Source organism: Anneissia japonica, unplaced genomic scaffold (genome assembly GCF_011630105.1).
Source record: "Anneissia japonica isolate Jap-2015-1 unplaced genomic scaffold, ASM1163010v1 scaffold2003_len1103335_cov173, whole genome shotgun sequence".
Classification (NCBI taxonomy): domain Eukaryota; kingdom Metazoa; phylum Echinodermata; class Crinoidea; order Comatulida; family Comatulidae; genus Anneissia; species Anneissia japonica.
Window position 1 is genome coordinate 76,560 of NW_022758706.1, and position 6,385 is coordinate 82,944.

Consider the following 6,385-nt stretch of genomic DNA (forward strand, 5'->3'; position numbering starts at 1 on the left):
TATATATACTGTAGATGAGGAACTGTTATAATTGCTTTTTCAGCTAGTATATAAGATTTTTTTTTTTTAAATATTTTCCTATATAATAATAGTGTGCTTACGGTGGTCGGTATAATTCACCAAGCAACAAAGCCAATTAAAGAATGCAATATTTTTACCTTATACATAATTCAATGACCTGAAATGACCTATTTATGACTATAATCTCCTGACCATGTCAGAAATTATACAATGGTACTGTTTACTATGTACAGTACACATAAAACATAAACATTCTTAACATTAATATAGGCTTTACATGGTGGTTATCTAGAAATTCAAAATGGCTTAGTGGTGATCTAAAAAATTACAAGTTCATTCATAAATATGACATATTATGATGACATTACGATTTTTTCTCATATTTTTATCTATTTTGTCAGCCATTTGAATAAAACACATTTCCACATATTTCCCCTACCTGGAATTTTCTAGACTTTTAATATGTTCAAATAGAGACCTTATAGAAATGAACTATGGTAAAATAAATTCTATTGCAATTTTTTCACTAAATTTTACGCTAACATTCTTGTACTAAAGAGGCAAAGTGCGACTTGGAAAAGACCTTCCCGTGGCGGATTTTTAGATTGAGCCAAGGTTACACTAGCGTTCTACTGTGGTATTATTTATATCCCGATATAAGGTAAGAGAACAATGGAGCAATAACCTGCCAGCGGAAGGAACATGCTATTTAGATAGATCGTTGAACTGACACGAATAATAATAATATTATGATTTAGTTCTAATCATTTACAATGGAAACGAGTTTTGTGGTATTTTAATGTTGTTTCTTTAAAACCCTTACATACTGTAACCTTTAACGTTGTATTAATTGGTTGCACTGAAGTTCATTATGTTCTCCAAAGCAAAAGGAACGAGATTTGAAGACTTGAAGACTAGAGCGAACTTTTAAGGAGGCACAGTGTGCAAACTTTGAAACCCACTGCACTAACGCTGTCAGCTGTAGAAAATGCGGAAAACCAAGTCATATTGCTACCGAGTGTACGGCCCTATTTGTCAATAGAAATACGCAACAAGAGGAAGATGTTCAACCAAAAACACATCATGAACCAGAACTTAAAAACAAAATCTGGACAAACAGCCATCGATCACATCCGTTTTAAGAAGCTTTCGTGACGTCACAATTCGTTCGCGCTCAACAAGTAGGGAGAGTCAGAAAAGAACAAGAGAAACACTTACGAGCAGCGTGATCACTGCTAGGGTATTTACCCATCAAGATCTTGGGTATTTTGACTTGGTCTTGGGTTATTGGGTATTCCGTTCAAATCCTTGGGTATTTTATTTTTACTAAGAAAATTAAATATTTTTGCCATAGAGGAAGAATTAAGTAACAAAGTATATTTCAGTCCATTCAAGTAAGCAAAACTCAACGAAGTGCACATAACATTGTTAGTTGACTGTTAATTGCTATAAACATGGAGAAAATAAATTTTATTTTCTCCATGCTATAAACATGGGTTCAGAATTGTTTATTTGTGATTTGCAATTGTAATGCATTACATAATAAAACTTGATCACTGATCTACACTGATAACACTGGCCAACTGAGGGCGTATTTTTCTATCCGTATTATTACCTCATGAATATTAATTTTAATAATTAACACAAACAATTACAATAAAAAATGGTTTATAAATTGAACCAAAAGGGAAACTGGAAATAAGGAAACAGGATAGGAAGAAAGTGATTTTAAAAAGCCCTACACTGTACAGAAATCACGAATAAGAAAAAAGAAAAAGAAGACGTCACCAAAAAAATGAACACTCGGTATGTTAATGGTCAAAACCAATAACCTATGTGTCAGTTTAACACTAGCCAAGACAAATAAAATATTCAATTTTAATTATTTTTTGCACTACACTAGGAGGGGGGGGGGGGGGCTGGCGAAACACATGGTACGTCATCTCGCGGCGTGCAATCGAGGGTGAAACCCAGTTCTTTGGCGTGGTCTTCACGCTTCGTTTGCTCGCTCTTTTTCGGCCGCGCCGTGTTCCGTAAGCTACTGTCAGCCATGAATCTATAGAATGCATTATTTTACCGAAAGGTCCACTGATTAATCTCAGATAAGAAAGTATAATGCATAGACCTACTACTAATATTTAAACACATAATACTGGGACTCAATGACACCAATCACATGAGCATTTTGTGACGTCATTCGGGCGTTCTACCTAAAACAGGATATAGGTTGTTATACTTCTTTTAAATTTTGAACCAATATACTTTTAACTCTGTCTCTTATACACATCTAGATGTGTATAAGAGACAGGAACACTAGAGATCGCATGTACAATATGCTGGTAGTATTTCCTTAAAAAACATTGGGTTTAAATAAAACAATAAACCTCCATACACTCAGCATTTTTGAAAAAAAAAAGGTGACAATCAATAATTAGTTTTACATGCATTTTTATAAACTCTAAGTAGCAGTTTGTGATTTGCGTTGTCATTGATCTTACCTAATTAATGCATTACATAATAAAACTTGATCACCGATCTACACTGATAACACTGGCCAACTGAGGGCGTATTTTTCTATCCGTATTATTACCTCATGAATATTAATTTTAATAATTAACACAAACAATTACAATAAAAAATGGTTTATAAATTGAAACAAAAGGGAAACTATACATGCGAAAAACACTTATTTTTAAAATTTTAATGCATTTTCAGGAAGCTTGGGTAATTTTGGTCAATTTTTGCTGAATCTTGGGTAATTTCGACCCAGTCATTGGGTATATCAAAAATTGTGAGTGGTCACGCTGCTTACGAGCGAGTCAACAAATGAGCTGCAAACAGACTCGGATGACAACGCCAACACTGGAAATAAGGAAACAGGATAGGAAGAAAGTGATTTTAAAAAGCCCTACACTGTACAGAAATCACGAATAAGAAAAAAGAAAAAGAAGAAGACGTCACCAAAAAAATGAACACTCGGTATGTTAATGGTCAAAACCTATAACCTATGTGTCAGTTTAACACTAGCCAAGACAAATAAACTATTCAATTTTAATTAATTTTTGCACTACACTAGGGGGGGGGGGGCTGGCAAAACACATGGTACGTCATCTCGCGGCGTGCAATCGAGGGTGAAACCCAGTTCTTTGGCGTGGTCTTCACGCTTCGTTTGCTCGCTCTTTTTCGGCCGCGCCGTGTTCCGTAAGCTACTGTCAGCCATGAATCTATAGAATGCATTATTTTACCGAAAGGTCCACTGATTAATCTCAGATAAGAAAGTATAATGCATAGACCTACTACTAATATTTAAACACATAATACTGGGACTCAATGACACCAATCACATGAGCATTTTGTCACGTCATTCGGGCGTTCTACCTAAAACAGGATATAGGTTGTTATACTTCTTTTAAATTTTGAACCAATATACTTTTAACTAACATTCATCATGAACAAAAGTATAGACAAAACAATTCACTGTATATCTATAAATACTAGAGGCCTACGAAGCAACTTAACACAATGTAAACTGTATAAGTGTTTAAAAGACCGAAGTGCTGACGTAGTGCTAATACAAAAAACCCACTTTACGGAGGATATGATCAAATCAGTAAAACAGATATGGAATGGGAATATATTTCATTCATGTGGTAGTTCAAACAGTAGGGGAACAGCCATCCTATTTAGGTGGGTTGGAATATGAATGGTGGACCCAGAATCGAGTAGTGATGGACGGAGAGTCCTCGTCGATGTTGTGTTTGGAGAGAAACACTACACTTTTGTTTCAATATATGCTCCAAATTTTATTAATGAAAGAAAATACTTTTTTAATAAAACGAAAGAATGGATTGGAAAAAATGTACAACAAAATAGCAATATAATTATAGGTGGAGACTTTAATTGTATATTAGACCATTCTGAATACCAAAAAAGTAGCCATACACGTATTGATAAATTATCAAAAGGAGTTAAAGATATAATGACATTTTTAAATTAAAAGAAGCATGGCGATACATAAACTCAGATCTTAGACAATTCACATGGCGAAGACCGCAACAAGCGATCTATAGACGCCTAGATTTCTGGTTAGTTACAGAAAATCTTCTAACAGAAAAAGAAATCGTAAGTACAGATATTCGACCAGCCGTGGGGACAGACCACGTGGCAATATCTCTTAAATTTCAAATTGCATCATGCAAAAAAAAGGCCAAGTATTGTGGAAGTTAAATCTCACAATTTGCCGAAGAAAATTATTTAAAAAAAAAATGTATCATTGAAAACACAAAAACTAATATAGAGTATAACGGAGGTCCATTGGATGGGACCTCGTGAAAATAAAAATCTAAATTGAAGAATACTCAAATTTGAGCTTAGAAAAACAGAACAAAACCAATCATCAAATGACATCCCTGAGAAATAATAAAGGAGAGGTTTTTACTGATACGCATAAAATCAGGGAAGAGAAATTTACTTTCTACACCAATCTTTACGATGAAGAAAAAATATCAGAAGAGATTCGTAATTCCAAAATTAAACAATGAATAAAAACAAGAATGTGAAGGCCCAATAAAATTAGAAGAATGTAAAGTAGCAATAGATAAAATGAATACTGAAAAATCACCAGATCCCGAAGGGATTCCTACAGAATTCTATCGTATTTTTTGGTATGACCTAAAAAATATTTTAACATAGGTCTATATGGAAGCCTACAATAAAGAGCGCCTCACTCTATCCCAACAACGAGGTGTTATAACACTTTTATTTAAAAAGGGAGATAAAGAAAATTTTGGAGACCTATACCGCTTTTAAACTCTGATTATAAAATTGCAGCAATGGTTAGTGCTAATAGAATGAAAACAATCTTACCGGAAATAATCAGTGAGCACCAAACTGGATATATAAAAGGTAGGCCTAGAGGTATTTCCGAAACTATTCGAAAAATAATAGTGGATAATCCAATATACAAGCGAACATAATATTGGTGGCGCTATTTTGTGCCGTATTTTCAAAAGGCTTTTCATTAAATAAACAGAAACTTTATGATGTCTGTTTTGAAAAAGTTTAATTTTGGCCCATCTTTCATTACATGGATTAAAACATTATACAATGGAGCAAGCAGCTGTATCACTGATAATGGCTTTTAACCAAATATTTTGATTTGAAAAAGGGCGGGAGGGGGGAGGTGAGATAAGGCTGCCCCTTATCGTCTCTACTTTCTATTTTAGCAATAGAAATGGTATCAATTAATATACGCAATGAAAAACACATTAAGGGAGTCACAATACCAGCGGTTAAAGACAAACATTGTGAGCTAAAATTAACACAGTTCGCAGATGACACAACTATTTTCTGCAACACAATGGGTCAGCGTTAAAAAGTCCTTCGAAAATATAAATTCTTTTTGTAAAATATCAGGATAAAAGCTCAATATGAGCAAAACAGAAGGGCTGTTACTTGGCAAACTAAAAAGTACTAATGGTTTCATTGAAAATAGAGACATGTACAAAAATATAATACAAGTACTTGGAATATATGTAGGACATAATAAACAAGAACGTGAAAAAATGAACTGGACAAAAAAATTAGAAAAATTAGAAAACCAATTAAATAGCTGGACAACACGAACTCTCAATGTATGGAAAAGTAACTATTGTGAAGTCACTAGGCTTATCACAATTACTATACAACAAGCTATAAATGTACCGGAGTACGTGTTTGTTTGAGCAGACAATTTAATATATAATTTTATTTGGAATAAAAAAAAAGTGAAAAGATAAAAAGAAAAACATTAATGAGAGACAGAAGTCATGGTGGTATCAAAGCCCCAGACTTTAAAACGCAGTGTGAAGCATTACGTATAGCTTTCGCGAAAAAGATTTTGAATGCGAAGGGTAATGCCGTTTGGTGCAAACTACCAATGTATTACTTTAACAGGTTTGCACCTTCATTATCTATTCTTTCTATGTCTTGTTTCGCGTTTGCCTCAAGTGGAAAAGTAAGATTTAAAAATATTCCTGACTTCTATCAACAGGTGGCTTTATCACATGTAAAACTCAACAGATTAAAAACAACACCAAGTAATTGGAATGAACTTTAAAATGAAATGATTTTGATGATGAAACACATACCGGTATGTTTATAAACTGTATACGAACAGACAAATTTTGGGAAATTTTCAATGTCTCATTAAAAGTCATTTTAAATTAAATTTCGAAGTAAATCTAAATGAAATAGTACTTGCTGTCACAAATTATAAACAACACAACCGAGTATTAAATTATTTTCATACACTAGCAGCATTTACTATTTACAAGGCATGGTTATCAGCTGATACAATAGAGAAAAAAACCCCCAATATATCCAA